This window comes from Ranitomeya imitator, chromosome 6, assembly GCF_032444005.1.
Source record: "Ranitomeya imitator isolate aRanImi1 chromosome 6, aRanImi1.pri, whole genome shotgun sequence".
NCBI classification, from domain to species: Eukaryota; Metazoa; Chordata; class Amphibia; order Anura; family Dendrobatidae; genus Ranitomeya; species Ranitomeya imitator.
This window is the reverse complement of record NC_091287.1, coordinates 93614039-93640894: the sequence shown is the minus strand read 5'-3', so window position 1 is coordinate 93640894 and position 26856 is coordinate 93614039. Positions and strand designations below refer to the sequence as shown.

General features: G+C 41.0%; 1 protein-coding gene across 2 annotated transcripts in view; it reads right to left on the bottom strand.

The window, feature by feature from the left end:
- CREB5 (cAMP responsive element binding protein 5) overlaps nt 1–26856 on the bottom strand; it is a 622793-nt gene that overhangs the window by 397999 nt on the left and 197938 nt on the right. The window lies entirely within an intron of this gene.

Here is a 26856-nt window from a genome sequence, read left to right as displayed (position 1 = left end):
CATTTCTGTCTGGCGCAGTAGGTATTACAATGGTACCACTGACTGGAAATACCATTTTAAGGAATAATTTAACTTGAATGAAGATTTTACGCATGTGTTTCCAAATCCTCTGGAAAAATGTAATTGGAATTAAGCTTTTCAGTGAATGGATAATGTCATTTTTCCCCGTCGCTGGGTTAAAGCACACACTCATAAGCAATTATTTTATACAGCCACCTGTGGTATTTTTGGCATCATTGTGCACCCTAAGAATATGATGGAGTCTTTCTAGGCCTGTTGGTCAGTGTGGGCTCTGGGATCTGGAAATTTACCTTACTAACAAATAATCAATCTAAATAATTTATGATCACATCTATGTGTATCACATCCAACATGTCTTTCCAATAAAAAAAGAAACCCCTCTGCTATGAAATTCCATGTATGTGGTACTAGATTTACATAAGAAATATGTGAGAATTAGCTATATTTCAAACGTATTCATAATCGCAGATCTCAACTTCATGGTTCAATTAATACTGGTCTTTTCAGAATAAGCTGCACTATGTGTGTACATGAGGAATATGATTTGCATCCTGCATTGTTCACCAATTTGCATTCTACAGACTCTTTCTAATTTGCAGGTCACTCAGTTTTCTAAAAAATGCACAATACAAAGGGATTACTGCTCTTTGTAGCACATGAGACAGCAGTAGCAGTAGCATCTAGACATTTTACAACAATACTGAGCTGTGTAGATGTGAATCCAGCTCTAGAGTGAGTTAAAGGTGTAGCTCCATGTGCCTATACCTGCCTAGTCACTCATAGTGTTGAATACTCATCACTCCTCCTCGTACTCCCCTTGCTATAGAGTATAATAGGAGGTGTAACCTGACAACTCATTATGGTGGCGGTCCATCTTACTTTTACCAAAATGGATTTGATCTATTTTTTTCAAAGTGAAATAGGCGTTCAGGAGGCAGGGACAGGGAAAAACATGGCTCATAAGTGGAGAAAGAAGCACATTTCCATGGTAAGATATAGTAAAGTTGGTAACAAACAGTACAAAGGATTCCTGCATTCAGATCATACATCCATGCCTACGTCTTTCTCTCCAGCATGATGTATTAATCATTAGAAATCTGACTGAATAACATATTAGATGATTTCAGTCTGATTCTAAATTACAGTAATCACTTTGACAAATAAAATGTACATTTCTAAATAATTTGGTCATTTACATTCAGCAACGGTTGATACACCATCATTGCTTTAGAAAAACAGGGGTGTCATCCAGTAAAGTCACCTTTGTGTTTAAATTAAGGAAATGCAGAACATTTTGAGGATCAACTCTGAAAAATACTCTACTGTAGGAGGCTCCAATTTGGTGTTAGGACTTTGCTGAAGACATATAAAAAAGTTTCTAACAAGAAGGTACCCTGAGGTCCTAACTCTGCCTTGTTTGCTGCACAAACCGACCTGCGGAGAGAGATTGAAATCCGCAACATATAAATGTCTCCTGGGGGGACACTGACTTCTATATGTAGATGCTCCCCACACACCTACGTTAGAGGTGGACAATCTGCAGGTTAAAAAAAGGCATACGCACTAAAAACACAGGTAGTCCATCCGCACATGACTGTATCAGTAACGTTTTGCCAAAGCCAAATACAAGGAATTATCAAAAACACAACAGCTTTCTTGAAAACTTGACATCCCAAAATGAGACAAGAACCCCAGCATTAAAAACATAATAAAGGTAAAAAACGCACTCAAAAACAGAATGAAAAAAACTAATTTACATAATAGGTTGCAGGAAATCTGCAGCATCAAATACTCACCAAATACTCATTATGGGAACATAGCCTAAGGGGTCGGTGCAGACACAATGTCACTTGCCTGCTACATGCACTGGATGAAATGGCTGATAAGAAAACCACTCTTTTTACAAAAGAGGTTTTTTTTTTAAAAAAAGTGATAGGATTCATTGGGGTAAGAAATTAATCACTGCAGGCAAAACTGAATTCTAGGTTTTGCTGGTTGTGTTTATTGTGATCCTTATGGCTAGTTCAGATGAGTGTATGTTTGATCAATGGTGGTCTGGCCAGCAGCAAGCAGCTTCTGCAACCATCCACTAATGTGGACGAGCACAAAGAGCTGCATACGGAGCCAATCATGTCCACAATTGAAATTGCAACCAGCTCGAGTTTTCGCACAGCCGCATGAACCTTATTCAGAAGAGTTGTATGCTGGATTTAATGTCAAAACGTTATAGCAGGGTTGGGAAACCCCTTCTGCCAAGGGTTATTTGCATTTGGATATTTATACCATTCTTTGGGGCCGTACAAAATACGAGCTATTTCCGCCCACAAAGTGCGTCCTGACCCTGGCACTGGTGTCGGGGCATAATCTTTCATTGCACATGCCTCAGTGTTCAGTATTGAATACTACGTGTTCGTGCTCAAAGAGCAAGAAGAAAGTAATGGGCTAGCAGCCATCAAAATACAGCTGCCGGCCCAAGTACTGGGAATCTGCCCAGGGGCCAGTTACAGAGGGCCATAAATGGTTCACTGGCCTGAAGTTCCCCACCCCTGCTCTATAGTATCATTTACATACTACCATATTCTTATATACAGCTCTGGCAAAAATTAAGAAACCGCCACATCAAAACCCTGTCATGGGCAGCCCAATCTCCAGACCTCAACCCCATTGAAAACCTCTGGAATGTAATCAAGAGGATGATGGAGAGTAACAAGCTATCAAACAAAGAAGAACTGCTTACGTTTTTGTGCCAGAGGCAGTATGAAAGACTGGTGGAAAGCATGCCAAGACGCATGAAAGCTGTGATCAAAAAATCAGGTTATTCCACAAAATATTGATTTCTGAACTCTTCCTGAGTTAAAACATTAGTATTGTTGTTTCTAAATGATTATGAACTTGTTTTCTTTCAGAAAAAAAAATACAAAATTCATTGCTTGGAAATTTGGAGACATGTTGTCAGACGTTTCTAGAATAAAAGAACTATTTACATTATACTCAAAAATATACCTATAAAGAGAACAACCAGACAAACTGAACATTTTGCATTGGTCTCTTAATTTTTGCCAGAGCTGTATTGTAGAAGAACTATAAAATAATCATGAAACAATACATTTTTTTTTCAGCAAAAACCACTGAGACCAGGTGTTGGCTCCAAGTCAATACAAAAAAAGAAACATACTACAAACACTACTTTCTTTTTTTGGTGCACACTTTGAACAGTTGTAGGGTTTTTGGTGTTTATTTCCTACTGCGCAATGTGTGAAGCACTTTTTATAAGTAAACAAAAAGTGAATTAAAAAAAAAACTGGGTTGAGAAATTATTTTTTTAGCTTTTTTTGTTATAGCAAAGCAGTAATTTATTGTTCTCCTAGTGAATTTTATTAAATATGTATATATATATATATTTATAAAAAAAAATCCCAGGATGATTAACTGACTCTGAAACACATTTCCATACTAAAATTTTAATAAATGTAAATCAGATGAATATATTTATTTTTCACTTAATGCTGTGTCATTTGTTGCTACATAGCAGAGAATTTACAGAATACACTTCTAAACATATCCTCAACCAAACATGTGCTAAAATAGCCAAGAGGAAATCTCTGTCTTTTAATGCAGCCCTGATGGAATAAGAAGTCTGCCAAACACAGGCTTTTTTATCCACCAGATTTGACTAAAACACCTGCTGAATGCAATATGTTGCACTCATAACACCCCCCTTAAAAACAATAGCGCACTTATCAACTTGAGTTATTTCAAAGTATTAACTGAAATATACACACAGCCTAGACAAAAGTATAAGAACACCCCCAAACTAGTGCGTTCAGTCATGTTAGCTATACCTATCGCTAACAGGTGCACAAAATGAATCACTAAAACCAAGCTGCCTCCCTAAACAAAGATTAATGGCAGAATGGCTCAACTGTCCTTGAGTTCAATTGTCTCCACTATGTTTGAAGATACGTCTTGAAGATGCCAACAAAAGGACTGCACAATAGGTCCATGATAAATTGGATGATCATAGCCGAGAAGTTGTATACAAGTCATCGATTGCCAGGTGCAACGGTAAGCCTTGGTTAGAGTCATCTGAAGTACAACCCTACCAGAGCTGGGAATATGCTATGAATAGATGAATCCACATAACAGTCTTAATTTCGAAAAGACAAGCTCATTAATGGGACCAAAAAAGGGACTAAGTTGAGTAAAACAACATCCATTACTGGGCATTTCCAAACATTTGTAATGGTGGGATTTAAAAGTGCCAAATTTGGTAAACATGTGACTCATGCTTTACCATCTTAAATTCTAGAAGACAAAATCTGGTGTAGCCTACCATTATTAGACATTTGAATATTGTCACCCCTAATGCCTGTTGACAGAGGAATAAGGATCTGAGGCTCGCTTTTTTGAGTATTGACCACAGGTTCTCATAGGGATTGAGATTTGGGGAGTTTCCTGGCCACAAGCACCACAATTTAAATTTTTTATTCAGGAAGCCAATTATTGCTCCAGTTTTGTTGGGTGAAGTTGTTCTCGGATGATGTTTAGATACTATTGTGTACTCATTGCAGTGTTCTTAGGCAAAATTGTGGGTGAACCCCCTCCATGGATAAAACCATCCCCATATATAAATGGTCTCAGGTTGCTTTACTGTTGGCATGACAGGACTTCCATTTTCTTCTTCTCTCTGAAGAAGGCTTCATCAGGAAAAATAATTTTGAAGGAATTACAGGAACTGGATGGCAGAGGACTGTTGGAGCCCCCTTAAAACTGTTAAGGACATCTGGAAGAATGATTGTACGGAAAAGAAACAGAGAGCACTGCTATGTCCTGTGCAATGCCAACAATAAAGAATCCTGAGATCCTTCATATGTGGGTTGGTTTCATCCAAGTTAGCTAAGCCTAAGCCTTTGCCTAAGAAAACTGTCAGGAATAAAGAATGGTATCTAAACATCTTCCAAGAGCAACTTCTCTTAATGATCCAGGATCCAGAAATAATTTTGTGATGAACAATGCTATTTCCAGCAGAGGAAACATTATGACACCAGCCAAAATTGATAACTCCAGTGAATAAGTGATGAAGTGATTACTGTAGCCCATGACTGGAGTAAGATTTGTGGTAATGCCACTAGTAACTTAACGCCTCTAATGAATCAGACGTCTCTAACTCCACAAAGTCTTCATTGAGACAGGTGTGTTTAATGCCAGTCTTAAAAATCTGGGCCTAAGTGGCTATGCGTTCAGCAATCCTGCTCTGTTCCTTTACATGTCCTGCTACTTTCTCTACTTTCTGGCTGAGTTGATGTAGTTCTTGGCACCTCCACTCTTCAGTAGGTGATCGCTAAATATTTAGGGGGGAAGAAACTTTAGCAACTGGCTTCATACAACAGTGGCATCCTATTACAGGACCCCACTGATATCAGTGGGCATCAGCGAGCTTTTTAGAAAGCTGAAAGCTTGGTAATGGATGAAAAACATGAATTCAGTAATTAAGAAATATGTCCAAATTATTTTGTCAATAAAGTGTAGCTCCATGATAAGTCATATGCTTCCATACCACCGCTTTTAGTATAGTAATACTGTTTCTTATATAGCATCGAAATGTATCGGCTCTCCAAAATTAGATGCCTGATAGTCACTACAACTGCTGTAACCTCTATAGGTCTGTCACTGTTATACATATATGTGCTGTGTGGACTTTAGGCAGAAAATTGTGAGGTTGTATGAATGACATACTAGTTCATATAATCGTCATCTTCCTAGAGTATTGTAATGAATAATATTCAATCCAGACTAACAACGAAACATAAACTTTCGACATTCTCGTCTATGCTACAATTTTTCCAAGAATGATCACTCATGTGCTCTACAAGAAATCTACAATGTATTTCAGGGAAAAATACGAAGCCAGGAGAACGCCACATCACTTTTTGTGCTGCGTTTCCATTTTGGGGCCCGGCCATGTGCTCGTTGGACTCAGCATGGAATTCAAAATAAAGAATTCCCTATAAGAACAGTTTCCAGCTAATCTCTCAATGTTATTTCACTGCCAGGAGGCATTCTGCCGCGAGCTTGGAAAACACCTGTGATCCCAGTAGTGTACCTACAGAACACACAAATTCTCACACTCATGAGTAATATACTAAGTGAGAGGAAACATAAAACAATTCAAAGCAACCCGTCCTCCCTACTCATTAGACAGATACTCTTGTGATCACCAGTGTCTGGTGCAGTGATATTATAGTTTTTATCTGCATTGCTCTATGAATACCAGTGCTCAACGATTTCTGGAGTGTCCCAGTATCTGTACTCCTGACATATGCACACTGTCAGGACAGAAGATACAGGATAGGCTGCAAACTAATCAGCAAATAGATTAAGTGGACTTGAGAAAATACAATGTAACAACACATAATATATCACATACAGCATAGAACTAAAAACACATCTGTTTCAGATTTTATATAGATCAAAAACAATGTTTTTCTTCCAGTGTCATGTTTTGCCTCCATCTCGCATCCACGTTTTTCTCATCCATTTTTAAAAATTGAAGGAGGTAATCAGTCAGTTAATGGATTAGTTAAAACTGATGGAAAATGAATTTTTTTTAATGTTTTCCCTTTTTTGATGGATCTAAATATGTCTGATCAATAAAAAAAATGGATGCAAATAAGACATGCTCTTAATTTATAGAAGAGGAAACATTGATCCATTAAAACATGGATGCATGAATAGTTCCACTAAACACTATGGTTCAGTATACTGTAAGCTTTTAATAACAGACGGCAAACAGATGAGTGAAACGGATGTGTGAATGCAGGCTTAGTGTAATTACAAGCATGTTCTTAAAGGGACTCTGTCACCTGAATTTGGAGGGAACAATCTTCAGCCATAGGGGCGGGGTTTTCGGGTGTTTGATTCACCCTTTCCTTACCCACTAGCTGCAATATTGGATTGAAGTTCATTCTCTGTCCTCCATAGTACAAGCCTGCACAAGGCAAGATTGCCTCCCTGAAACCACGCCTATGCTCCGCCTACACCTCCTTGAGTCCTGCAGTGCTCTGTGTATCTATCTTTAACATTGCAACAAAATGGCGCATGCGGAGGTATCCACATACAGCATATGTCCCTGCATACCCAATGCTAAGGATAGGTACACAGGGCACCGCAGGATGCAAGGAGGCGTAGGCAGAGTGTAGGCGTGGTTTCAGGGAGGAAGAAGGGAGGAATTACGCTGCCATCGACAGCACTCCCGTACGCAAGTCTGAAACCAGCCTTAGCCTGCTTGAGTAGGCTCCACAATCATGGGGAAGACTGCTGACTTGATAGATGTCCAGAAGGCAGTCAATGACACACTCCACAAGGAGGGTAAGCCACAAATGGTCATTGCAAAAGAAGCTGGCTGTTCACAGAGTGCTGTATCCAAGCATATTAATGGAGAGTTGAGTGGAAGGAAAAAGTGTGGTAGAAAAAGATGCACAAGCAACCGGGATAACCGCAGCCTTGAAAGGATTTGTTAATAAAAGGCCATTCAAAAATTTGGGAAAGATTCACAAGGTGTGAACTGCAGCTGGAGTCATTGCTTCAAGAGCCACCAAACACAGATGTATCCAGGACATGGACTACGAGTGTCTCATTCCTTGTGTCAAGCCACTCATGATCAATAGACAATGCCAGAAGCGTCTTACCTAGGCCAAGGAGAAAAATAAATGGACTGTTGCTCACTGGTCCAAGGTGTTGTTTTTAGATGAAAGTAAATTTTGCTTTTCATTTGGAAATCAAGGTCCCAGAGTCTGGAGGAAGAAAGGAGAGGCATAAAATCAAAGCGACTTGAGGTCTAGTGTGAGTTTTCCACAATCAGTGATTGTTTGGGGAGCCATGTCAAATGCTGGTATAGGTCCACTGTGTTTTATCAAAACCAAAGTCAGCGCAGATGTCTACCAGGACATTTTAGAGAACTTCATGCCTCCCTCTGCCGACAAACTTTTTGGATATGGAAATTTCATTATCCAGCAGGACTTGGCACCTGTCCACACTGCCAAAAGTACCAATACATGGTTTAAAAACAATAGTATCACTGTGCTTGATTGGCCAGAAAACTTGCCTGACCTTAACCCCATAGAGAATCTATGGGGTATTGTCAAGAGGAAAATGAGACACCAGACCCAACATTGCAGACGAGCTGAAGGCTGCTATCAAAGGAACCTGGGCTTCCATAACACCTCAGCAGTGCCACAGGCTGATCGCCTCCATGCCACGTCGCATTGATGCAGTAATTGATGCCAAAGGAGCCCCGGCCAAGTATTCAGTGCATTTACTGAACACAAAATTCACTAGGCCAACATTTTGGATTTTATTATCATTGTGCAAGCTGGTGTTACAAAGTATTCTAATTTGCTGAGATAATGACTTTTGGGTTTTCATTGCCTGTAAGCCATAATCATCAACATTAACAGAAATAAACACTTGAAATAGATCACTCTGTTTCTAATGACTCTATAATACAGATATGTATATCTGTATATGACTTTCACTTTTTGTATCGATTGTAGCAATTCAGAATAAAACATACCTGGCTACAAACACACTGCGGGCTGTGATTCTTCTTGCCCATGGTTTGGGCAGCTTTAATTTAATGAGAGGTTACCTTTAAATAGGTTTTATGTGTCACTCACTTCCACATCAGGAGGTGTGATGCCAATGCCATATCAACAGATGCTTACCAGGACCGTCCACATTCTGCATGTGCCTTGGCATGCATCTGCTGATTTAGCGCCATTGAAGGAAACGCATCTACTATTGTGAAAGCGGGCATCACTTAAATAAAATAGAAGCAATTACTGTCAAACAAAATATCAGAGGACTGGTCTGACAAGAAGAAAATCCTCCTCCTATTTATTAACGTTTCTACTTTCAAGTTTCTTTAAACAGTAAGAAGTTACATTTGATTTCCAAATAAATATCTACCGTGAAATAATTCTTGAATTGTGCATAAAATTATAGTTGGGGAGTAAAACGTATAGATATTTGTGCTGGTAATGGTTAAAGAAGCAGTAACACATTCCCAGACTTTAGGGCTTGTGTTTAGCAGCCTAAACAATAAAAGGCCACAGTGTGAATTCATTAACTATTGATACTGATAAAATGAGCACTAATGACCTCTCTTTAGGCAGCCGCAGACGAGCATTGATAGTCATGTAATGTTTGTTATGTTTCCGTGAACAGGATGTGGGAATGTTTTTGAGGTTCTACTTTCTCGTGGAGCTGATATACATTGTATTTCTGTAACACTCACAGGCCTATGCACATCGACCAAAGTACATAGATTCAGCCTGTAACTACTCCAGGATATAGAGGACTGGCTGAAAGATCTAATAACTGTCTGCCATTCGATCACATACACAACATAACAATATATTATAATAATGCATGTAGAAAAGCCGCGGAGACACCATCACGTGTTTCTCAAAGCAAGCAATAAATAGCCTTTCCTTTTTGGATGCTGCCCTTCCCGTGGTTGTTCCCTCCCGGTGAAAGACCTGGCTATTTATTGCTTGCGTTGAGAAACAAGTGATGGTGTCTCCGCGGCTTTTCTACATGCATTTGCATATTTCCCATAAGGGATGGGGGCAGTGTTCTGAATCACTGAGAAACACGTGATGGTGTCTCCGCGGTGTTGGATGTTTTGATCTCCCCGAGGTCATTCATCCTTATGTTTATAATATATTATAATAGTTATAACAGCCCTCTATCATCATTAAACTGATTAAAGGGTAACTAAACTCTTTTTTTTGTATTTTATAGCCCATGTTTACCTTATGAAGGTCCTGAGATCTCCATCAGTCTCTAAATCCAAAGGGCAGAAGCTCTTAGTTTATTCTCTGACTTTGAACACAAATTTGTATGGAAACATCATTCGCCTTTGGGTTTAAATGATTGTCTCCGGAATCAGACCCCTTACCCATCAATACTACCAAATAGCAAGCATAAATTAACAAAAAATGTCTAAACATTTATCCCCATAACCTGAAAACTGCTAGAAGGTATTTATTCTCATGTTACCACTCTGCCTAACAAGCTCTTTGTAGCAGGGGCAGACATATCATTGGTGCAACCTGTGTGTCCGCACAGTGGTCCAAGAGGTAAGTGGGGCCCATTTCTAACTCTAAAGCAGGTGCAATTTTGTATTTTTAGGAGCTCTTAGGCTGCAAAGAGCCCATATATTGTTTTTGCAGTAGGGCCCTTTTCTGTTCAGTGCTTTGTAGGGTATAAATAATTGCAGTGTATGGCAAAAAATTATGTTAAAGATGTTTTCCCACAAACAATCCTCCAGCTGCCTGTCATCTACCGCCCCCCAAAACTAGCCATCTCCACCTTTCTCGACCACTTCACCAACTGGCTACTTCATTTCCTCTCTGCTGACATCCCCACTATCATTATGGGTGACTTCAACATCCCCATTGACACTTCCACCTCAGCTGCCTCTAAACTTTTATCACTCACTGCCTCCTTTGGCCTCACTCAGTGGTCCTCCATGGCCACTCACAAAGATGGCCACATACTGGACCTCATCTTCACCAGCCTCTGTTCTCTTACTAATCTCACTAACTCACCCCTCCTCCTGTCTGACCACAACCTACTGACATTCTCTTCCCTCTCCTCTCCTAGTGCGCAACCCCCACTCCACAAACTAACTCACCCTCAAAGAGATCTCAAACATCTCAATTTACACTCACTCTGAGACCCTTCTCCCTCTTACAGACATAGCTTCCTTACATGACACAGATGCTGCTGCCACTTTTTTTTAACACCACAATAACAGCAACACTTGATTCGGCAGCCCCCCTCGCACATAGCAAAACTTGTACAATCAACAGGCAGCCCTGGCTGACCAGCCTGACCAAAGAACTGAGACGGGCTTCCAGAGTCGCTGAGCGGAGATGGAAGAGATCCCGCTCTGCCGAGCAATTCAACGCATACAAGCAATCCCTCGCCAGTTTCAAATCCATGCTCACTGCTGCAAAACAAACCTATTTCTCATCCATCATATCCTCCCTGTCTCACAACCCTAAACAGCTTTTCAACACTTTCAATTCTCTACTCCATCCCCCAGCACCTCCTCCCTCTCCTATCATTGCTGCTGAAGACATTGCCTCTTTCTTTAAGCAGAAGATTGATACGATCAGAGAAAGCTTTGGCCCGCAGCTCCCAATGCCCCTCTTAACTGCTCAGCCCTGTTCCCCCAAAACCAGCTTCTCCACCGTGACAGAAAACCACCGTGACAGAAGATCAGATCTCCATCCTCCTGTCAAGATCACATCTCACCACTTGCGCTCCCATCCCACCTAATCCCTAACCTCACTACAGTCTTCATCCCATCCCTAGCACACCTTTTCAACCTCTCACTTACAAATGGTGTCTTCCCCTCATCCTTCAAACATGCCTCGATCACTCCCATCCTCAAAAAGCCCTCCCTTGACTCATCCTCTGTGTCTAGCTATCGCCCAATATCACTTCTCCCTTTTGCCTCAAAACTACTGGAACAGCATGTCCATCTTGAACTGTCCTCCCATCTCTGCTCTTGCTCCCTCTTTAACCGGTTACAATCTGGCTTCCGACTGCATCACTCTACTGAATCTGCCCTAACTAAAGGTACCAATGACCTACTTACTGCCAAGAGCAAGTGACACTACTCTGTCCTCCTTCTCCTGGACCTGTCTTCTGCCTTCGACACTGTCAACCATTCCCTCCTGCTACAGATTCTCTCATCTCTAGGAATCACAGACTTGGCCCTATCCTGGATCTCATCATATCTAACAGACCGAACATTCAGTGTCTCCCTCTCTCAAACCACCTCCTCACCTTGCCCCCTGTCTGTTGGTGTTCCCCAAGGCTTAGTCCTAGGGCCCCTGCTCTTCTCCATCTACACCTTCATCCTGGGACAGCTCATAGAATCCCACGGTTTGCAGTATAATCTCTACACCGATGATACGCAGATCTGCCTATCTGGACCCGACCTCACCCCCTTACTGACCAAGATCCCATAATGTTTGCTATTTGAGTTTTCTTTTCTGCTCGCTTTCTAAAACTGAACATAGACAAAACAGAATTCATCATCTTTCCCCATCTCACTCTATCTCTCCACGAGACCTATCCATCAATGTCAGTGGCTGCTCACTTTCCCCAGTCCCACATGCTCAGCGCCTCGGGTTGATCCTCTGCCCTCTCTGTCAAGCCACATATCCAAGCCCTTGCCTCCTCCTGCTGGCTCAAACTCAAAAATATTTCCTGCATCCGTGCATTACTTGACCATGAAACCACAAAAATGCTAGCGCCCGCCCTTATCATCTCCCCCTCGACTACTGCAACCTCCTACTCTCTGGCCTCCCCTCTAGCACTCTGGCACCACTCCAATCCATCCTACACTCTGCTGCCCAACTAATCCACTTATCTCCCTGTTTTTCCCCAGCCTCTCCTCTCTGCCAAGCCCTTCACTGGTTTCCTATTGTCCAGAGGCTCCAGTTCAAAACCCTATGACATACAAAGCGATCCACAACCTGTCTCCTCCACACATCTGTGTCATGGTCTCCCGGTACTTACCCACATGCAACCTTCAATCATCTCAAGATCTCCTTCTCTACTCCCCTATTATCTGTTCTTCCTACAAATGGATAAAAGATTTCTGCTGTGCTTCCCCCATACTCTGAAACTCTCTAACCCAATACATCAAACTCTCGCCTACCTCGGAAACCTTCAAAAAGAACCTAAAGAACCACCTCTTCCGACAAGCCTACAACCTGCAGTGATCCTTAGTCTGCTGAACTGCCGCACGACCAGCTCTACCCTCTCCTAGGGTATTCTCACCCATCCCTTGTAGACTGTGAGCCCTCACGGGCAGGGTCCTCTCTCCTTCTGTACTTCTGTGTGCCTTGTTTTGCTCATGTCTATTGTACTTGTCTATATTTGCCCTTTTCACCATGGAATTATAATAATTTTAATCAATAGATTTTGGAATAATAATAAGTTCCACAATCGGATGTTTAAAAATTAAACGTTCCTGTGCTGAAATATTCTTATAAATGTGCCCCTGCTGTGTACTGTGTAATGTCTGTGTCTGACCATACATGGATATGGTCTGATCATACCACATCTCCAGGGCAGGGGAGGAGGCAAAAGAGAGCATGCAGACAGGATAGTACGGGATCACAGCTACTGTGCTCTGTGCGGTAACACATTTCCCTGCCTGTTTTTAAACAATGTTTTACTTTAAAGAAAGAATCTGTCACAATTCATTATGGGATTTGTGGCAGCTCTAGTTCTGCTGATCTTATTTTAATGTTGTTTTTCCTTTTGGTCCTGTAAGAGATAATGTCTGTGTCTTGCTGGCTGTTCTTTTAAGTTGGTCAGCTGATGTTGGATGGCAACCACTCCCTCTTTCCTTTAAATTGTCACATGAATCATCAGCTGATCGTCAGTAATAGAGTTCTTCTATGCAAACCAGCTAGGGGTGAGGAGCTCTCCTGTGTCGGTGGTGTTGCTGCTGTGGGCGTTCAGATTCCTGGTGTCCTTTTTTATGCTGCTGTGGAGCTTAGCAGCAGAACCTGGAGTTGAGTATTTCTTATTTATTCTTTATCGGTCACATGTTTGTGTCTTCCCCTGTGTGTTACCATCTGCAATGGTGAGGCTAGTGTTCTTGCTGGCCTGTGCACTAGCCAGGGTACATTTAGGTGAGTAAGCACGTGATGGCAGCAGGGGAAAGGACCCGCTTAGGGCGTTAGGGAAGCTTAGGGACAGGCACAGGTTGGTGTCAGGAGATGTCCCATCCCCTGCTCCCTACCGTTAGGGCCTTCCTCTCCCTTTTCCATCCTGTTGTATCATATGCTGTGTCGTCCACCGGACCTACCCGTGTTCAAGCGTGACAGAATAATTTGCAATCCCATGATATAATATCTGTATACTCTTTTTCTCCTCCCCTGCCCAGGAGATGTGGTGTGATCAGACTATGTTCCTGCACAGTAAGACACAGTCATTACACTACACAATACACAGCAGGGGTACATTTATAAGATTATCTCAGCACAGGAACATTTAATTTTAAAACATCCGATTGTGGAACTTATTATTCCAAGATCTATTGATTAAAATTAACTTTTGTTCATGAGAAAACCCCTTTAAAAACCTGTTTCTAATATGCTAATTAGTTTCAGACTAATTGTCCTACTAATCATACTACAGCATCCCAGTGATTTGCAAGAGATGTGTCACCACTGCCTCTCTGCACGTCTCACACATGTGTGCGAATTTCACCAATATCATGTCAGTGCGCAGTGAAGCTGTGGAACATACATGAGGTTTGTGTGTATTTTTATGCACTTTTTTTCTAACATCAGAAATTGAAATCCATGGGGGTCTAGTTGCTATGACCCATAAACTATTAGAATAAGATAGTGCTGTGCTCCTTCTGCTCATAGCTCTAAGACTTGTTTTGAAATCTCAGACAACAGAGATCTGGCAGCATAAGAAAATTGCGCAGAAAGAAACACTACAGATAACAGAGGTGTACCGCAAATTTCGGCAGGTTACACGACCACTATGAGGTCCTTAAGCAGGGGAAGTGTTGCAAAACAGCCCTGCCTCCTACCTGGTTTCAGCCCACTTTCCCTGACATCCACTATATATGTACATCAGAAGTTAGGTCATTCATCTAGAATGGTCTCTTGTGCTCAGTCATCTCCATACCCAGAAGGTGCCAGATGTTTTTCACAGCAGATGCTTGCTGGTCGCATACGTTCAACCCATGCCATGTTGAGCAGCAATCATGGCATCTAAATCATTAGACAGGAGGCCCTTTGTATTCCCCATGAGTCCATGCTACATGAATGAAGAAACCCAATGGGTTGTTTAATGGTACAAAAGAAACTCTTAGGGACCCCGATTTGGTCCTTGTGTTATGGGGTTTCCTGGATTTCTATGTATGTCCCTGAAATATAGAAGAGACGATTTGTCATGTTTCTCAACTTTTTATGTAGATTATTTGTATTGTAACCCGGTATTTAATGTGAAACCTATGGTTGGAGACAAGTAACTAATTCAATGGTTATACAGATGTTTTATTGCTCAAGCGTAAAAAATAACATACTCGAAGAATTGCGATAATTCAAGAACTAACTGTGCTAGTATGGCTGTACGGTTGTGTATTATTGAACACATTTAGGACGACTATTCACATCTCCATGGTATTTGAAAGCATCATCTTGCTTCTGACCTACATCATGCCCCGTATCTGCAATTAATGCTCACATGAAAATGGCATTTGATGGTTTGATGCAATAACAAAATGTAAGCTTTAGTGCCTGAAACCTGTTAAAGCCTGATCTAATTACATGACATTTTCTCAGTCACTAAAAGAAAATGTGGAATAAAGGTAATGCAACAATCCAATGCAAATTCAAACTATGTTGTCATTTTTCACATAAATGTCATGATTTAAAAAATATATCAGATGTGTATTTACCTACAATAGCTTTTATACATGATATATTCTACTAAATGATACTAACAGGGGTCTAAGAAGCAGAGAATGGGGGACCCGCTGATTTGCAGGGTGTTTCCATAAAAGAGCTGCTTTCCAGTTCTAAAACAGACTGTTTTCACTCTTTTTCATAATTTGACCAGCTTCGTTTTGTTTTTTATTTCAGGAGAGCTTTAAAACCAAAACGTTTTTTCTTCTTTAGTTACTGAAATAGTTTTCATGTCTTCTTGTCCCTTTGCAAAAAGAGCAGATATTTGTAGGCTGTATTGCATCTAATCCTTAGATTCTAAGGATACGATAAGGACGTACTATCTTTAAAATCATCTGAAAAAGTGAGTGACCCAGCTTACGATTGTTTTGTTCCCAAGTATGTTTTGTCTTAAAGCTGGCCATACACATTAGACAGCTGTTGGATGAATGATGCTTCAGCCAACTGTACAGCCATCTCAGAGGTGTATCTAGGTTTTCTGGCACCCGGGGCAGGAATTCAGTTTGGCGCCCTCCTCCCCCAAAGCACATATGCGATTTTCACACTTTGTCTCATGTCAATGAGCCGCTCTTCCTAATTCTTTCAATGTTCACTGAAAAATTGAGAGAAGGAAGAAGAGAAGCTCTTTGTCACGTGACCGCAAGATTGAAAATCCCATATGAGTGAAGGGGCCATGTGATGACTGCTGGAACCAATCAGCAGAGTTGAATCTTGACAGTGAGTATATTACATGCTGTTACGATAGGCATGCTACAGTGCCTTGCAAAATTATTCGGCTACCTGGAACTTTTCAACCTTTTCACGCATATCATGCTTCAAACATAAAGATACCAAATGTAAATTTTTGGTGAAGAATCATCAACAAGTGGACCAGAGTTGTTAAGTTGAACGAAATTTATTGGTTATTTTAAATTTTTGTGGAAATTCAAAAACTGAAAAGTGGGGTGTGCAATATTATTCGGCCCCTTTACTTTCAGTGCAGTAAACTCACTCCAGAAGTTCATTGTGGATCTCTGAATGATCCAATGTTGTCCTAAATGCCTAATGATGATAAATATAATCCACTTGTGTGTAATCAAGTCTCGGTATAAATGCACTTGCTCTGTGATAGTCTCAGGGTTCTGTTTGAAGCACAGAGAGCATCATGAAGACCGAGGAACCTAACAGGCAGGTCCGTGGTACTGTTGTGGAGAAGTTTAAAGCCGGATTTGGATACAAAATGATTTCCAAAACTTTAAACATCCCAAGGAGCACTGTGCAAGTGATCATATCGAAATGGAAGGAGTTTCATACCACTGCAAATCTACCATGACCCGGCCGTCCATCTAAACTTTCATCTCAAACAAGGAGAAGACTGATCAGAGATGCAGCCAAGAGGCCCATGATCACTCTTGATGAACTGCAGAGCTCTACAGCTGAGATGGGACAGTCTGTCCATAGGACAACAATCAGTCGTACATTGCACAAATGTGGCCTTTATGGAAGTGTGGCAAGAAGAAAGCCATTTCTCAAAGATATCCATAAAAAGTGTTGTTTAAAGTTTGCAACAAGCCACCTGGGAGGCACACCAAACATGTGGAAGAAGGTGCTCTGGTCAGATGAAACCAAAATCAAACTTTTGGCAACAATGCCAAACGATATGTTTGGAGTAAAGGCAACACAGCTCATCACCCTGAACACACCATCCCCACTGTCAAACATGGTGGTGGTAGCAACATGGTTTGGGCCTACTTTTCTTCAGCAGGGACAGGGAAGATGGTTAAAATTGATGGGAAGATGGATGGAGCCAAATACAGGACCATTCTTGTAGAAGACCTGTTGGAGTCTGCAAAAGACCTAAGACTGGGACGGAGATTTGTCTTCCAACAAGACAATGATCCCAAACATAAAGCAAAATCTACAATGGAATGGTTCATAAATAAACGTATGCAGGTGTTAGAAAGGCCAATTTAAAGTCCAGACCTGAATCTAATCGAGAATCTGTGGAAAGAGCTGAAAACTGCTGTTCACAAACGATCTCCATCAAATCTCACTGAGCTTATGGGATAGCTGACGCACCACTGCAATATGCAGATATAATATATAAAGGGGGTGCAAGACTGATGGCTAATAATGCAAACTAACAAAAGCACAAGAAACAAGAGCCATCAAAATATCTGCACACCACCAAAGTTATGATAAAAATAATATAAGCTTTATTGGGAACATAATTAAAAACATCTAAAATCACACATAACCTCCATGCAGATGCCCCTGTGAACACTGTATGCCAAAATATACATAGATATATAAACGTATGAAATCTTCCAGACGTGTCCCTGCCCTCTGCACTTAATATTATTAATGTAACTATATATAGTCAAAATTTGAAATGAACACGCTGTATACAACCATATAACAACAAATATGCACACAGTCAAGTATAATACAAGCCACACAGCATGCAAATAGCATGCAACACCCCACCACAATATGCAGCTTCCAGCAAAAAAAAACTTCCCCTGACGAAGCTGTCCTAGAACAGCGACACGCGTTGGGCTTCTCCTCCGGTCGCATTTGCCCTGTGACTATTCAGCCTCACAGCCTCCTGCAGCAGGATTTATCCTATGGTGCTTTCTCCAGCACTATTTTCACCTTTTGACCACTCCTAGGATCAGACTATGCAGGGTATTTCAGTGTTTATATTTGGACATCTTCCCCTGTCCCTTTCTTTGGATATCTAGGGCAGTTTATTTTATCTGCTCCTCTGGGTCCATGGGGTTTTTTTTTTTTTTGCTGGAAGCTGCATATTGTGGTGGGGTGTTGCATGCTATTTGCATGCTGTGTGCATATTTGTTGTTATATGGTTGTATACAGCGTGTTCATTTCAAATTTTGACTATATATAGTTACATTAATAATATTAAGTGCAGAGGGCAGGGACACGTCTGGAAGATTTCATACGTTTATATATCTATGTATATTTTGGCATACAGTGTTCACAGGGGCATCTGCACGGAGGTTATGTGTGATTTTAGATGTTTTTAATTATGTTCCCAATAAAGCTTATATTATTTTTATCATAACTTTGGTGGTGTGCAGATATTTTGATGGCTCTTGTTTCTTGTGCTTTTGTAAACCTCACTGAGCTTAAGCTGTTTGCCAAGGAAGAATGGGCAAGAATTTCAGTCTCTCGATGTACAAAACTGATAGAGACATACCCCAAGCGACTTGCAGCTGTAATCACAGCAAAAGGTGGTGCAACAAAGTATTAAGTTAAAGGGGCCGAATAATATTGCATTCCCCACTTTTCAGTTTTCGAATTTCCCCAAAAATGTAAAATAACTAATAAATTTCATTCAACTTCACAATTGTGTTCCACTTGTTGTTGATTCTTCACCAAAAAGTTACATTTGGTATCTTTATGTTTGAAGCATGATATGTGGGAAAAGGTTGAAAAGTTCCAGGTAGCCGAATACCTTCACAAGGCACTGTACAGGGCTTCATTTTATAATTAATGGGTATCTCAAGGTGTGAGATGAAAGTTTGCAGTCACTATAGGTGGCTGCAGGTTTCTGAATTCTCAGATAATTCACTGCACACTTTTAGGCTACATATGTGCACACGTTGACATGCTACTTCTTTTAATCCGCAGCGTTTCCGCACAGAATTTTCCGCACCATTAGCAAGTATTTTTTTTTACCATTGATTTACATTGTACTGTAAAGCACTTGCGGATCTGCAGCGTTTCTGCACTGCGAAAAAACGCTGTGGATCTGCAGCAAATCCGCAACGTGTGCACATACCCTTAGGATTCTCCTTTGCAGAAGTATGTGATTTGTATACTTCTGGCCACCTTCCAACTAGACGTGTCCAGCCTCACTCAATTCATTTTCAGTGAGTTAGACCACGCATGTCTAATCGACACATGACCGCATGTATGGAAATCATCGCCACAAGAGATTCCTGACAGCGTGCAGTACACACTGTAAGAATTCAGAAGTCTGAAGTCACATGGAATGACTGCAGACTCATGACAAACTTGGATCACCCCTTTAATGCTCCAAGTCCTAACGTAAATAAAAATATGAGAATTAGTCAGTATCACAAAAACATTTACAACTAGGATAGATGACATTGTGTCTGGAGTTGTTCTCTTTCTTTTTTTCTTCATCTTGTCCAGGCACCATGATGAGTTTTCTGATCCACAGCTCATCTCTGCAGACTTCCACAGTCTCTGGTCTTCTGCAGCACATCTCCACATGATGACCTTAAAGATAGAAGTGTTATTATATGTGCCGTATGCTAAATGAACACCAGAATGAATAATTGCCCCTCACTATATCCCCTACACAAAATATGACCCACACAATGTCCCACTTACGGTAGATGCCTTTCCTACTGCCCTCTCCTTTCCATACTAGGCCTGGTCAGTCTTTATTCTGTGCCCACTCACACTTTTCTCCCTCTATACTGTCTCCTCGCACTATTTCCCTCAAAAGTCTCCTCTCACAATTACCTTCTCACTCCATATTGCCTCCTCACACATCCCTCCGAATCCCGATGTGTCAGCACCCATCCCATCACCCTTGCTCCCCATTCTATCTCCGCATATATTTTCCCCTCGCTCCTCATACTGGGTCTGCACCCATCCCCCCATACTATTTCCTTAGACATGCCCCCCATCTTCCCCTTGCTCCTCATATTGTCTTCAAATTTCTCCTGCTCCCCATATTGCATCTGCACCTGTCCCTTCGTTGCTCCCCAAACTTGTGTCCTCAAATCATAACCCTGTTATACTAATTCACCTCCACACACACAGTAACTCTCCCCCTGCCCTATTACACTAAATCTCACCCATGCAGTAAATACCCACAAACATAGGAAATAACTCCACACACTGTAACTTTCCTTCTCACACACAGTAAATTTTCTTCTTCACACTCAGTAAATCTCCCCCCACACAGCAAATTTCCCCCAGCCCTGTTACACTAAGGGTATGTTTCCACGTTCAGGAAACACTGCGTGTTTGACGCTGCGTAGAGCCGCAGCGTCAAATACGCAACGTCCAGATGTTACAGCATAGTGGAGGGGATTTCATGAAATCCCGTCTCCACTATGCATTAAAAGACGCATGCGGCGTCCCCGCGGAAACGGACATGCGGCGCGTCTTTTAAGAACGAGGAAATGTCCTTACAATGCTGAAACAGCGCAAGAACAATGCAGGTGACCTGCCAGTGACCTCAGGTGCAGATTACCTGCGTAAAATCCTGACCAAATCCTGATGCAATCCTGAACGTGGACACATACCCTAAATCTAGGTTTAAGCTAAGGACCTCAAAGGAAGTTTTGCTACCTGTACTATGTGCCATGCCAAAGTGACAGTGCAAGATTAGGGATGTAAATAAGTGGGCCAGAAAATGGTGTAGGAAGGAGAGCTACAGGTTCCTCGAGAACTGGGGCGATGTCTCTGTTTTCTATCGGTTCTTTGGTAAGGAAGGACTGCACCTCATGTGCTGGGGAAAGAATGACTAAGGAGTGTTTAAACTAGGGAATGAGTGGAGGGCAATTACTGTACAGGAGGGGAAGATAGTGTAAAAAGTAACCTGGGCCTAAGTAATAAAATTGGGGGTGGAAATGGGTGGAGGGGTAAGGACAGTCGATGCATGAAGGAGGAATAGAGGTTCAGAAAAATACAATGTGCATTATGCAAGAAACCTTGCCAACAAGATAGAGGAATTAGAAGTAATAATGCTGCAAGAGAATTATGATATAGTGGGCATAATGGAGACATAGCTTGCTGACAACTATGGCTGGACTGTTATTTTACAGAGCTAAAGTTTGATCAAGGCTGAAGTCGATTTGTTTGTAAAATCTTCCCTAAAACCCACCCTGAATGATAATATATGTGAAGCACATGAACATTTCGAGTCTCTGGGTGGAAATAAGGGGAGGAAGAAATATGCAATACTAAGGAAATCCTGAAAATATGATCTGTTGGTAGACCATAAGAACTGGAGTTGGGGAACACTAATCTAAAGTAAAGTTGCTTAGTTTCTCAATTTTTCAGATTTTTTATACCACAAGCTGCCACTGAATTATTGTATTTTTTACATACACAAGATTCATGTAAAAACTTTAGTGAATATTTTAACATTCCATTTTTTATGGATAATGTACCTATAACTGGGGCTGATATGTTAGCCCGAGTTACAGGAGAAATACAACCTAATATCATACACTGCCAAGCTGAAACTGTTCTACCATTCACAGCAGCCACTGCAGCCACCTAGCTCCTAGCTAGCATGGCGTCGCACACAGCATGACCTTTTCCCTGAACTGTATATACAGACAACAGTATATATTGTATATGCAATTATTAAATAAACCATTTTTATTTCTCTATGAGAAGTCCATCCATCTTTAAAATCAACTCCGCACTGCTGTAGACTTAGCAAGCACTGTCAGAAAAGTCCTTGTTGAGTCAAATATCAGTGACCAATCAGACCTTTTCAGATATTTGCTGAACAGCTAGACAGCGGGGATTCGGCTGTCAATCAGAATGACGTTTGAAGTCCCGCCCTGACGACAGAGCAGAGCAAAAAACAAGTCTCCGCTCTGTAGACGTGACGTCAGACGAGGCTCCTGAATCCCCAGCAGGATCTGTCTATGACCGCTCTGGGAAGAACGGCGCCGTGCACAATAGGCAAGTTGAACTTGGTACTTAGATACCTTTTTTGTTTTTTATAAAGTCACAGATATCCCCTTTAAAGGGAACCTGTCACCCCCAAAATCGAAGATGAGCTAAGCCCAACAGCAGCAGGGGCTTATCTACAGCATTCTGGAATGCTGTAGATAAGCCCCCGATGTATCCTGAAAGATGAGAAAAAGAGGTTAGATTATACTCACCTGGGTGGGCGGTCCGATCCAATGGGCATCGCGGTCCAGTCCAGGGCCTCCCATCTTCATAGGATGACGTCCTCTTCATGTCTTCACGCTGCGGCGCAGGCGTACTTTGTCTGCAATGTTGAGGGCAGAGCAAAGTATTGCAGTGCGCAGGTGCTAGGCCTCTCTGGCCTTTCCCGCAGCATGAATACAAGAAGAGGACGTCATCGTAAGAAGATGGGAGGCCCATCGGACCGGACGGCAGCGGGACCGCCCCTGGGTGAGTATAATCTAACCTTTTTTTCTCATCTTTCAGGTTACATTGGGGGCTTTCAGAAACCTGTAGATAAGCCCTTGATGCTGGTGGGCTTAGCTCATCTTCGATTTTGGGGGTGACAGGTTCCCTTTAAAGGCAAACTTATGTCCCATCCACAGGGTGTGCCATAAGTTTGTAAAATGTGAGAATCCTATAACTGGAACTTCTAACTATCAGGAAACAACTGTCCAATGACCACTCTATGCGCTATTTCCCCCATGTAAACCCCTTTAGACTGTGTTGCAGATCTTTGCACAGCAGGTGGGAATGTTGCTAAGCTTACAAAATTGGCTCTTCACTTTAAGGATTCTGGCAGTTAGACTCCCATTGATAAGTATATGGTGGCATAGCTTGCTTTCAGCTACATGCTCAGGCCCCCTTTATTGACATAATTCTTAATAATGATATATATTTTGTAATTATATAATAATTACAAAAAAACTGCCTTCATTACCACTATTATTACTATTGCTAATGTAGTGATGAATAATACACATTATAATAACAGTATACCAGTAATAATATTATAATAGCATATATAGTATAATAAGAAAGCACATGGTTCAAAAATAATTGTCTCTGAATGAGCTTAATAGTGAGATGAAGCTCCTCATTTTTATTAAAGCTGTACGAGTATTGAAAGCCGTCTAATAGAAAAGACAGATTTCTATCAACAAAAATGACCGACTCCAAATCAAAAATCTCATAAAATCAATGAAAAGTCACATCTGTTTTTCCTATCTGCAGACTCGGTACACCAGAGAAGAGAGTGTAACATTTTTTCTCCTAATACAAATGTGTAGACATAAATTGGCTGCACTGACTAGACAGCAGCAACTTTGAATACAATTAGGGGATTTATACTCCTTTCTGTAATGTAGCCTAACAAGTCTTTTCTCTGCGTAATTATTATTTAGGTAGTTTTTACTCAAGGTCTACCCGTTGGGCTTGAAATCTAACTTTTTCCATTTTCTCAATTTTTTCGCTATTATTAGTACATTTACAATTGAAGGATATAGTGGTTAGCTGCTTTTCTTTGCTAGCGGTTGAGGGTTTAGCACATTATACACAATGGGACGAAAGGAATCCCTACCACATTATTAGACTTACGGTATATTGCAATGGTGAAATCTACAAGAACTGCTATTAAATGCTTCATAAGGCAAGAAAACAACAAGTGCAGTTAGTGAAACTTTCTGGGGAAGTTGCTTGGGAAATAATAGATTCTATATATGATTAACACATTAAAGCGCATCTGTTACTCTACTCACAAAGCAGAAAGCTTCTAGCACGTCTGGCAGCTGAATAATCCGTCTTGGTGTTGGTAACTAGCCAATGGAGATCGGTAAAGAGAAGAAAATTGCCATATTTGCCCGGGAACATTGGTAGCGTGATATGTTGCACTTTAGGGGTGCACTCAGTGGTCACCACAAGGTTTGTAGGTAAACTTTAACCATGCTGACACAAAAATACTAATTCAAATAAAGATTTACAGCCATTCTGACATGGTTTTTCAGAGTAAGTATATCATCAATCTCATTAGGTTGAAGACATCTCTTTCGTATTGTATGCAGTTTATGGTGGTGATTTATGGAAAACAGAATTGTATCATATAGGTCTATGGCAAAACAGTTAAATCACAATGTTTTGTCATGAAATTAATCACTCTATCACTTGTGATCTACTGAAGTTTGAGGCCAACTTTAAACATTTATCCAAATGATCATATGATAGTCAATGTGCATGTTAACGAGAGAACATTATTACTGTACACGTACATCATATTGAAGCAAGTATCCAGCCAGTAGAGCAAAAACCATATCTAAGTGAGTACCTGTACTTTCCTCAGATCATGCTCCTTTGCTGCTATTTTACCTCAGCTCCATGAGTGCAGAACTGTAATTAGTGACTACAGTTTAGCTACATTGCCTACAGGAAGTCTGCAGTAGTCTGGCACACACCTCCTGTAACCACCTCCTCCGTCCCCCCTGAATCCTGAATCTTTGCCTTCTCTGATTATCTGTTACAAGCACAAAATGAAATCAGTGCATGAATTTATATTATAACAAGGATGGATTTTTACTATAAAATACAGACTACTAAACCACCAGAGAAAAACAGAAGATTTATGCACATATAGACTTGGACAAAATTGTTAGCACCTTGCTGTTAAAGTCAGAAAAACTACAATGTCAACTGGAATAACTTGAAACTGACTAAATTGATCTTTAATTTAAATTTACTGACTATAAACTAATGAAAATCAGACATTGCTTTTGAATTGTAGTTCAACTAAAAAAATAAATATTGACAATGACCTGCACAAAAATAATAGTACCCTTAGGAAAAAGTGAAAGTAATTTGACTATAGTGACATGTTAGACAAAGGATTGTCCTGTAATTAGCATCACAAGTGTCTACAAACTTGTAATAAGTTAGTTTGCCTATTTCAAGGGTGAAAAGTAGTCACTGTGCTGTTTGGTATCATGGTCTGTACAACACTGAACATGAATCAAAGAAAGCTAACGAGAGAGTTGTCTCAGGAGATTAGAAAGAAAGTTATTGACAAACTTGTTAAAAGTAAAGGCTCTAAGAGCATCTCCAAATAGCTTGATGTTCCTGTTACTACAGTTGCACATATTATTCAGAAATCTAAGGTCTATGGAATTGTAGCCAAGCTCCCTGGATGTGGCTGAGAGAGGAAAATTTATGATGAATTGAAGACACAAATAATATGAATGGTAACAAAAAAGGCCAGAACAACTTCCAAAGAGATTAGAGGTGAATTCCAAGGTCAAAGTACATCAGTGTCAGATTGCACAACCCATCGTTGTCTTGGCCAAAGTGAACTTCATGGAAGAAGACTGAGGAGGAAATCACTGTTGAAAGCAAATTATAAAAAAGCGAGACTGTAATTTGTCAAAATGCATATTGACTAGCCACAAAGCTTATACAATTATGTCCTTTTGACTGGTGAGACAAACCTGGAGCTTTTTGGCAAGTCACATCAGCTCTGAGTTCACAGACACATGTCACACGCTCAGGTCCTGTAGCAGCTCCTATTGGTCCGCTAGGAAGGTCCTGGAGAGCTACAGCTATAAAAGGTTTGCATGGCCGCACAGCCATGCGCTAGTATAAACCTGTTATCGTGTGTGTGTGGTTGTATGCCTGTTCTGGTGATTGCTCCTTAATCATTCCCATTCCTAGTGATGTTGAATGCTCACGAAAGTTGGAGTTAACTAGTGCCTGACAGGGCTAATCTATACACAAGAGCACGATCTGTACTGCGTCTAACCAGCAGTGATCGACAGTGTGGTGCTGTACGCACTCTGTGCGGCTATCTTCATTTACTCCTGATAATCGGTCAGTGTAGGGTGGGAATGCCCACTTAATCTCTGCATTTGACTCAGGGCGTCCTCAGGCACAGGCTCAAAAGCCACCGAGGGTCAGAGCAGGATTAAGCACCATCATAGTGGTAGTGAATTGCAGGGATCCCACTAGTATTCATTTGCTGCTCCCTGTGACAGCTAACAGGGCACAGCGTTTCCTTGATTCCCTGCGACTCTGTGAAGCAACAGAGTTCGCTCCTCTACAGACCGGGTGACGGAGCCTGTGTCTATTCTGGTGTAGTACTGCCATATAGTGTCGCCATTACCTAGAAGCAGATTCCACTCCTGTACAGTGGACCCCGGGCTGCGAACGCACCTTTACTATCGTTATATTTATTTGGTGCGTTCCGCTAGCCCTAACATTGTCTTACTGTAACAGAAGGGTGGCAACAATTTTGTCTTTGTGCTTAAACTGTGGCAAATGAGCAGTAGTAAGCAGGCCTTTCAAAATACACCAGCGCCCATTTTATATTCCGGTTAGCAGAAATAAGATGGACCTTATTTATTAAAAAGAAGACGTAGATTTTCACTATAATATACCCCAATTAGTAAATTTGTACTGCTATAGGGTGGCCACAATCTTCTGCTAAGATCTGGCCTCTTTTTAGAAATGAAAATCCATATATTCACACACATACATAAATGTAAGTACAGGGTAATCAAACCATTGTGTTCCAGCTACATACAAATTGTGCCAATCTCGTTGGTGTATTTTGCAGGGTTTGAGTATTCTCCCATTTGTTTTG